Raw genomic sequence first — 10,096 nt, forward strand, 5'->3', positions numbered from 1 at the left:
TGGCCATCGTCGACATAGCCTATGCCTGCAACACCGTGCCCCAGATGCTGGTGAACCTCCCGAAGCCAGACAAGCCCATCTCCTTTGCTGGCTGCTTGACACGGACCTTTCTCTTTTTGACTTTTGCTCTGACAGAATGTCTTCTCCTAGTGGTGATGTCCTATGATCAGTATGTGGCCATCTGCCACCCCCTCCAATATTCTGCCATCATGAGCTGGAGGGTCTGCATCACCCTGGTGGAGACTTCCTGGGCATGTGGCTCCCTGCTGGCCCTGGTCCATGTGAGCCTCATCCTGAGGCTGCCCTTCTGTGGGCCTCGTGAAATCAACTACTTCTTCTGTGAAATCCTGTCTGTCCTCAAGCTGCCTGTGCTGACACGAGGCTCAACCAAGTGGTAATTTTTGTGGCTTCTGTGTTTGTTTTAGTCGGGCCCCTCTGCTTGGTGCTATTTGCCATCCTGAATATCCAGTCTGGGGAGGGCCGCAGAAAGGCCTTCTCCCCCTGTTCCTCCCACCTCTGTGTGGTGGGGCTCTTCTTTGGCATAGCCATTGTCATGTGCATGGCCCCCAAATCCCACCACCCTGAGGAACAGCAGAAGATCCCTTTCTTGCTTTACAGCTTTTTCAACCCTATGCTGAACCCACTGATCTACAGCCTGAGGAACGCGGAGGTCAAGAGTGCCCTGAGGAGAGCGCTGTACAAGGAAGGTCATTCCCAGCTGGAGTGACATTGGAATCCCTAGGCTCAGTAGTTCCCTGGAGCTTTGGGTACTGTGTACCACCTAAGCTTCTCACTCTTTATATCTGAGACTGAATAATCCAAGAGATTCTGTAAAGCACTCCCTTTTTCTGTCCAGGAAGTACTTGGGTTTTTTTGCATTCATTATATGTAATTCTATCAAATATATTCTTTCATCTAACTGCACAGTCAGTTGAGAGCACCTAGAGGAATAAGTTGATTTAATCCACTGCTGTGGATCCCAAAAGGTTAAAATAGACACTCTACCTGTGACTTCATCAGGTGTGCTCAATAATAGCAGAATGCAGGCTTTACCGGATATAGCCACATCAGTTACCATTTTTTAAAATATTGTAGCCACAGAGATTTAGGACCTGTTGATAGCTTTTTCCTTTTTTACTCCATATTAGGACGTTTCCCCTTAGTTGTACTTCTTCTTATAAATAGTAAATGTACCTAAATGCCTACTTAGACTTAGGGGAACACTGACTTTGTTGACTAAACCTTATAATCTGTCTTATAACTTTCTGTGGTCAGAAAGTAAGTCTGCACACATTCAGCTGGCATCCCAGGGAATTACCCAATGAAATCCACTTTCCAGCCTGCCCTGGGCTTTTGATGACCACTTGTTTATAAACTCTTCTCACCTGCTTAAGAAGAGTATCTGTGATTCTCTTTGGACAAACACATACTCTTCACTAGGAGGAGTTAGCAAGTGCTACAACCCAGCTCTCAATGATCAAGTAGTGATGGAAAGCCCCAAGTAGAGGCAACTGAATGGGGAGAAAAGGTTTTAACAATAATAACAGTAGTCAACATTATTACTATGTACTTACTCCATGCCATCCACTGCACATAGATAGCTAATTTACAGAGATCACCTCATTTTATCATAAAAACCCATTTCTCATTACCATCCCATTTTACAGATGTAAACATTAAGCAAATGGCAAATGCTAGACCCATGCCCCAATGATCTGACTCCCAAGCCTTCTTTATACAATGTAGTACACCATTATCAATATGATCAAATTAAGAATAAGGCTAACCTATCCCAACCTAGTATATTCTAAGTGTATATGGGTTTCTTCTCAGTCTAATAGGTGCTGCAATGAGGCTGGGAGAGCCAGAGATTATAGAAGGTCTCTTGTCCCGGTTGGTGACTCCTATGGTCATGGTCACAAAGAACATTAGGAGCTTCTGAGCACAGAGAGGGTAGGAATGGAGGCTGCTCTCAGTGAGGTGAGAGGTTTGGTTTAGAGCTCAGCCGGTAGCAAGACGCAGAACCAAAGCATCTCTAGTTTTACACACAACCTCTCACAAGTTCACGCACATTCGTGTGCAAATGTGCACACACACTTATGGACTCCTTACTATGGTGAAGCACGCTGTTCTAAGTACCTTATAAGTATTATCTTTTTTCATCCTCATAACTACCCTATGAGATAGGGACTATTATCCACTCTTTGTGGGGAGAAAACAGAGACACAAGGAGATTAAGTAACTTAACCAAAGCCTTGCAACTGATAAGTATCTAGTCCAGGATCAAACTTAGGTGATCTGCCAAACCCATAGGCATAACCACTAAATTAAAGTCAAAGAGATTGTGAAATTTCAGAAGCAGGAAATGGAAATGGAGGAAGAGAGTAAGAAACTTTCAACCTCCAACCAGAGAGAGGCATTGGGCTCCGGATAGAAAAGGTACTTATGTTTGCAAAAGAACGCAGCTAGAGCCCTCTTCCCGGGGCAGTGCTTTGGCGGGGCGGGGGCGCAGCTCTTGTCTGCGGTCCGAGGGTCCCTGCAGTCCCTGCAGGTCTTCGGAGGCAATAGGCGGCTGCAGCTGGGAGCACTGCAAACGCCGCAGCGGCCTCATCCAGGCGAGTGGGCTGCGCCTGGAACGGATTGAGCCGCGCCCGCTGCAGGACAAGCTGCGGGAACCTGTTCTGCGAAAGGAGTGATTTGCCGGGCTGGACAGCCGAGTCCGAAGGGGGGTGGTCACGTGGCCCAGATTGGCGCAATCTGCAGGTCAGTCACCAAAGCCCTGGTAGCCTATTGTCAGATATACCGGGATGAGGCTTCCAAGAAGGCCATCCAAGACATCCTCATCCAGTATGACCCGACTCTGCTGGAAGTGGATTCCCAGCACTGAATGCAAAAAGTTTGACGGCCCTGGTGCCCGTGCTCGAGACCAGAAATCCTGCCAATAAACCCAGCATGAGGATCAGGGTTCACCTTTATAATAAACAAGTGTCACCGGACTTAAGGTTAAAACACACACACACACACAACTTGACTTTCTAGTGGAGTGAAAATAAGGGTGAGATAGTAAAAGGGTCCAGGGATGGAAAAGGGGCCCCTTGACAGTCTGAACCATAAAACAAAACAATGGAAGAAGGAGGTTAACAACGCAGTTTTAAATTGATGGGTCACCAAACAGAAGAACCTTAGAAAGTGATCTTGTAATTTACCTAAACTGGATATACTTTGTAATTTGCATATTGCCTAACACAGTCTTTAATCTGCTGTTTCATGACAGGTGTCGGGTGCTGCATGGCAATCTTTGGTGGGATGCAGGGCAACAGAAGGACAAATGGTGAAGACCTGTAATGCCAGGGACAGGTCTCAAAGGTAAAAAGCTCTCCTGGTACAAAGTGGAGCATCAGAAAAGAGTGGGGCCCAGAAAGCATGCCCCGGAAGCCACCTGTGTGGCCTCCTAACTCTGTGCAGTGCTCTCCTAAGGTTGGCCTAAGCATCTGGACCCTTAAACATGCAAGATCTGCGGCTAGGGACCGGGGTTCTAGGCCCAACTCTACTGTTTGATAGCCGTGCTCTTTCCAGGAATATCCTCTAAGATTGCCTGAGTTTCTGTCCCCCATCCATCAGGTATGCAGAATGAGAGCTGCCTAGGTGGCCTCATAGGACTGCTGAAGGCCTCAAACAAGAGGGGTGCAAATGGACACATTTGGAAGACTTAAAGTGCTATGCAAACATAAGATATTGCTATCATTATAGTTAACATTAGGTCAGAAGTTATTCTAATATTGTCAGGCTTGCTAAACTTTGAGTCTGGTATCAAAGCTATTCCTTAGTCAGCGGGAGCATTGGGGTTGATAAGTCACCCAAACCTTTGCCCACATGGCTTCTGCATCCCCCCCTTCAGCTCGAAGGGAATAGCTTTCCCCAGAATCCAGCCTGCAGACCAGACTCAATGACCTTTTTGTGAGTCAGTTGGCAAAGGCCCCAGGGGAACCTCTCTCTCTTTGAACCTGTTCATAGCCTATCCACTAAGAAAGCATGGGGGACCCCTTTCCTAAACCAAAGGAATTCAGATTTCAGGGTTTTTTTTTCATATTTTGTTTTTTATTTCCAACATGTACCATTATGTATCACCTCTCTACAAGGAGAAGGACAAGAATCTGTTCATCTTTTCATCCCCAATATCTTAGCATACTCACTAAACATTTGGCAAGTAAAGGACCCTTTATCCATTAGCCTCATTTCCAGATTTTCAGTGTTGAACTTTCTTCTGATTTCTAACCTTGTTTACGTCCCTCAAGTGGCAGATTAGAGTATAGTAGAAACGCAATTATAGCTGATAATTATTGAGCACTTACTATGTGGTAGACACTACATAAAATGCTGTAATAACATCTTCACATTACATCTGTGGAGTGGACACTGTTACTATCATTATACAATGATGAGGAAATAAAGTTTAGAGAAATTAATTAATTTACCCAAGGTCACAGAATTATTCACTGATGGAAACAATTCAAGACTAGGCAGTCTGGCTTTAAATTCACTCTGAGTTTTTCTTTTGCAGAGAATCTACTGCTATTCATAACCTGCATGGCTGGCATAAGGACTGTTCACAATATGTACTTAGTAAACTTCAACTGAATGAACAAATAAATATTCATTATATTTAAATTTCCACCAAGAATTTATGCGCCTGGGGATGTGTTACCCTTCATTTCTTTAAGTTAGGGTGTCTTATTGTCCATTAGATTTATCCAATTCTTGCCTTTTAATATATTCTTATGTGATGGATAGTAATAATTAAGAATATGTTATTGCTGGGCGCCTGGGTGGCTCAATCATTAAGCGTCTGCCTTTGGCTCAGGTCCTGATCCCAGGGTGCTGGGATCGAGCCCCGCGTTGGGCTCCCTGCTCCGCGGGGAAGCCTGCTTCTCCCTCTCCTACTCCCCCTGCTTATGTTCCCTCTCTCACTGTGTCTCTCTCTGTCAAATAAATAAATAAAATCTTTAAAAAAAAAAAAAGAAAAAAAAAGAATATGTTATTGCTCTAAAATCACAGAGAAGAAAGGAAAAAAACTAGGGTAGAAATTTAGCACTAAATATAAAAAATCCTGGGGATGTTTATTCATTTCTATCATAAGAAGCAGTGGTCACTGGCTTCTCCTGGACTGTGCCAAATTGCTGAGCCTGTGATCCTGGAAGGCTAGGATGTTGCCGGTGCAAGACGGGAAGCCATGTTAGGGTGTTGCCCTTGAAAACTGGCAAGAGGGTGGAGTCAGTTGTGGGCCGTAACTACTGGAAATGATAGGGATGGGGAATCTGTTTGTGGTCGCTGGTTCACTTGCCGCCTGAAATTAGCACCTGTGGCATCTTTGACATGTGTACTGACATGTGTCAGGATTGTTGTTTACTGTTTGCTGTGAATGTAAAGTATCATCGTTAAATATGGGTTGTTGAGGGTAGACAAAAATGAAAGGAGGGTTGCAATGTAACTGGATGAAAGCATGACTGTGTTTCTCCAACTAGCAAGGAAGTGTCTTTCTCTCCTTGCTTTCTTGACAAACTCTGTTGGCTCATTTTGATGTCTTTTTTTTTAACCTGTGTTTCTGTTTTTTTCTATTTTAATTTTTGAAATCACATTTGGTCCTTGAACACACTTGGATTTACACAACAGAGTGCTGGTTCGGAGTTGGGATATCTGGGTTCCCAGCTCGGTTTCCCCACTAACTCACTGTGTGACCTTAGAAAAGTTGCTTACTCTGCTGGCCTTCAGGTTCTTTACCGATAAAATGAAATTTGAACTAGGCACTTTTTAAGAGTCTTCTTATTTTCTTGTTCTCTGTCTCTCTGTTGATTTCCTCACATTTCAATGAAATTTGGATCTTCACTTTTTCCAAGGAATGTAGATTAAGTTCCATGAAGAGAAAATGAAGTGGACTCAAAGATAATTGAATATCCTGGACCTTAAACATAGTAGGAACTGAAGAGTAACTGCTGAGTCAATGAGTGAGTTGAATATTTATTGAATATTTATTTATTGAAATTGCATAAGGCTGGCTGAAATAGGAAGTGAAATGCCTACTCTTAGAAAAGTCAGTTTTATTAGCCTCCTAGGATCTTATTAAATATAACTTTCATTGGGAAAGGTTCTGGGACCAGAAATCAAAGTTTATATCGAATTTGGTATCTCTGTTGCTCACATTGTAAATAATAATTTTCATATGCAGTACTTAATGAGCACTTACCAAGTGTCAAGCATTGTGCTGAGATATATGCATTATTATCTTGTCTAAATTCCATGACAATTCCATGAGTTTAATGAGTTTAATACTTTTATTGCACTCATGAAAAGGGAAGGAAGGGAAGGGGAGGGGAGGGAAGGGGAGGGAGGGGGAGTGAAGGGGAGGGGATGGGAGGGAGGGGAAGGGAAGGGAGGAAAGAGAAAGGAAGGAAGGAAGGAAGGAAGGAAGGAAGGAAGGAAGGAAGGAAGAAAAGAAAGAAGGAAGGAAGGAAAAAAAAGAAAGAAAAAAAAAAGGCAAAGAGACAGTAACAACTTTGCTGTGATTACAAGTGGGTGACAGCCTGGGCTCTAATCCAGGTCAGCCTGACTCCAAAGACCACACCCATAACCAGTAAGCACACTGCCTCTCTATAGCCTAGACTCATAGAATCTTTTGCTGTCTATAATTAAGTAACATTCAAGAAAATCAGCGTGAATGTTCTGAAAACACATTTTTTAAAAAAGATAAAAATAGAGCTAATGGAGTTTTCAATACATATTTAATGAGCAAAATAGTAATATACACATCAATTTTTTAATTGGGCAAGAATTATATAGATATAAGCAGAGACAAATGAGCCATGCACAGTGGAAATGAATCACTCATGAATACGGTGAGAGATGTCTAGGCTCTCTAGCAATTAGAGAAACAGATTTTAAAGCACGAGATACCATTTTCTGCCCATCAAATGGGACAAAAATAAAAAGATTGATATTTTCTAGTGCTGCTGAGTATGTGAGCAATAGTTTGGGTGGCAATATAAATTGATTTGGTGCTAATGTGGGAATATAGCTTCAAAAATTGAAGTTTGTAATCTTTTTAATGCAACAACTCCATTCTAGGAACATATCCTGCAGAAATATTCACATATATGTGCAAAATATATACATGTATATTTATTTTAAATTGAAGCATTATTTACAATGCAAAATGTTGCAAATAAGCTAATATTCTTCAATGGTGAGTCTGTTAAATAAAACATGATAAATCTATACCATGAAGTATTATGCAACTATTAAAATAAATTTTCTCTCTCTAATGTCCAGGGAAGATTCTCCTAAAATAAGTGAGTGAAGGAAGTCATATTGATGTAGTACTTTCTCATTCATGTAGGGAAAAAGTTATTTGTGTGGGTATGTGTGTGTGTACAGGCATATTAAGGCACAGGAAAATGTTCAAAATGATACACATTGAAAGGTTAAAGAAGATGACTCTCAAAAGGGAAAGTGTACTATGGAAAATAATACTACATTATTAGAAAATTTTATTAGAAAATGTTAGTGTTGCAATTTTTTTTTAAATTTATTTTAGAGAAAGAGAGAGAGAGCAGGGGGAGGGGCAAAGTGAGAAAGAGAGAGAGAATCTCAAGCAGACTCTGCACTGAGCATGGAGCTCAACGTGGGGCTCGATCCCAAGACCTAATCATGACCTGAGCCGAAATCAAGAGTTGGATGCTTAACCGACTGAGCCACCCAGGCACCTAATTACTTCACTTAAGGAGAGAGAGAAAGCACCTAGAGTAGTGCTCCTAGCCTTGAGGATTTAGTAGAACACTGACTTTTGTTGGGGAAGATAGGCCAAATGGTGCTTATAGAGAGTCACTGCATTTTTCAGGCAGGTCAATTAGGCAAGTTCCTTGAAAAAGATGAATAGTTCTCAGAGAAAAGAGGAGCCATCATTCCTCTGAATCACCCATGAACATTTTGGAAAAGAGGGAGACACAGAACTAGATTCTAGAGCAGGTGGCAGTGAGGAGCCAGATCCTCAGGTGGGTGTGGTGCCCAGCAGAGATGGCGCCACGATCCCCAGGCCTCCCTGGTCCCAGGAGGTCTGCGAGAAAAGGCTGGGCAATGCCACCAGCCTTCACAGACCAACGGGCTTGCATCAGGCTGGTTCTGGGGCTCCTGGTCCGGCTGCACAGTGGATGCCTCCCTCTGGACTGTAGCGCACGGGGCCACAGCGCCACTGGGGCTCCTCTTCCTCATACCAGCGCTGTTCACTGAAGTCAGGGAAGAAGGCTGCAGTCTCTCTACCGGCTGAAACCACAGAGTCAGAGCCATGGGTTGTGTTGCGGGTGTCAGTGAGGCCGACACTTCCACGAATTGGATCTGGGGCCACGTGACGTGCTCGAAACTCTGGTGGGTCCCATCAGTGGCCTCCAGAGCGGGACGGCATCCTTGCGGGCGAGGACGTAGGCTCGGATTGGCCCTCTGGCCACGAACTCCACCAGCCGCTGACAGCTGATGGCAAACAGGCCCTTCATGCTCTTGGTAAAGCTTCCGGCATTCTTCTTTTCTCCACAGCAGTTCTCTCATTCGTACAGTAGGGAACCTGTTGCTCAGAATCTGCTGATGAACGGGCTCCAGAATCAGGGGGTGAGCAACAGCGTCAGGCTCGATCAGGGCCAGAGGAGGCTGGAGAGCCTGAGGGCTCCGCAAGGCCGAGGTCCTCTCACTGCCCTCTCCTCGCTGCCCCTCACTTCTCCGGGCCTGCAGCCGCGCGACTCCTGGCCCTCATACCAGGACCTAAGCGCACCCCAGATTCAGGGCTGTTCAGGCCCCAGCCCAGCCGGAGCTCAGGTCTGCATTCACCCGGTCCTCCGCCGCGGAGCCCGGCCACCAGGCACCGCGATGGCTACCCTGCGCGGTCCCAGCGGGGTCCTTCGGGCGTTCGGCCGGGCAGCCCCGCTGGGGGTCCTTGCCGCGAGGCCGCGGACCGAGGGGGCCGCCGAGGCTGCCTGCGTGTGTGAGGCCCTGTGGGAGCCGGCGCGGTGGGAGCGGCCGGGCTGGGGCGAGGCGACCTGCAGCCCCAGGCCTGGTCCTGTCGGTGGCCCTTGTCTCTCCCCAGCGCTTGCTCCGGGTCGCACGAGCAGTGTTGCCATTTTTAAAAAAGAAAAAGGCGACCCAGGCCCTTGCGCCTTGTAGAAGCAAGTCTTACTCCTTTCCCTGTGGCTCCCAAGCTTGGCCTGGGCTTTGGAAGGCGAAAAAGCATGGCGGCTCCCGTGGAGCCTGACCCAAAAGCGGACTGGGCACGTTTGCTCCCATCCCGTTGCTTACAACTTGGTCACATAGGATGTGGTTTTGGAATGTTGGTGTGTTCGGTGAAGTCCAGAGTCAGTGGCCGGGAAGGAATTCTTGAGACGCCTTTGGTGCAAAAGGGTGGCTGTATTCAAGCGCGGGGGCCGGACCTGTGGGCAGAAAGGGCCGCCCCCGCCGCCTGCTGCCCCGGGATTGTGGGGAGCAACTGATTGGTTATATACGTTGGGGTTGGGAGAAGCAAAGATAAGGGAATTTCCAAAAGGACTTTCATACGTCGAAGAAGACTCGGGATCCCGGAGGAGTGTCGTAATCTGCCGGCCTCAAGTATGTGTCAAGGGGCGGCCCATTCTAAGGACATTTAATTTTATCCAACTTCCCTTCTGCCTTGGGTTCCCACGTTCGTATCTTCGCACGAAACGCAAGGCAGTCTGGGAGTTATGGTCTCTACGTCCCCGGGAATAAGAGGAAACTGGTTTGGTAAACATCTCCGCTCTCGCCCACGAGTACTCGGAGAGTCCGTGTCTCCAGCCGTGTGATCCTCGTCAGGACAACAGCAAAACTAGAGAATTCTGAGACATGTGAGCCTCCTCCACAGGTCTTCAAAAGCAGCACTCCCACTGATACATACAATCGGTTTTTTATCTTCAGTTTTATGTGAAATACAACCCAAAGCGCCAAGACAAATCCCCGTGGTCCTTCTTCAGTACAGAAATTTTAAACGGCGACTGCCCCCTCGCTCACTTCCTGAGGGATTCAGCCAGGATCAAACCGGAACCGTCAC

At 45.8% G+C, this 10,096-nt stretch overlaps 3 pseudogenes; 2 read left to right on the forward strand and 1 right to left on the reverse strand.

The window, feature by feature from the left end:
- Window positions 1-2: 2 nt before the first annotated feature.
- Window positions 3-727, forward strand: LOC118020588 (annotated as a pseudogene).
- A 1,232-nt stretch (window positions 728-1,959) lies between these two features.
- Window positions 1,960-2,945, forward strand: LOC118020589 (annotated as a pseudogene).
- A 5,216-nt stretch (window positions 2,946-8,161) lies between these two features.
- On the reverse strand, window positions 8,162-9,893 carry LOC118021408 (annotated as a pseudogene).
- Between the last annotated feature and the right edge of the window lie 203 nt (window positions 9,894-10,096).

The sequence above is a fragment of the Mirounga leonina genome, unplaced genomic scaffold (genome assembly GCF_011800145.1).
Source record: "Mirounga leonina isolate KUSES-001 unplaced genomic scaffold, KU_Mleo_1.0 Mir_174, whole genome shotgun sequence".
In the NCBI taxonomy this organism is placed as follows: Eukaryota; Metazoa; Chordata; class Mammalia; order Carnivora; family Phocidae; genus Mirounga; species Mirounga leonina.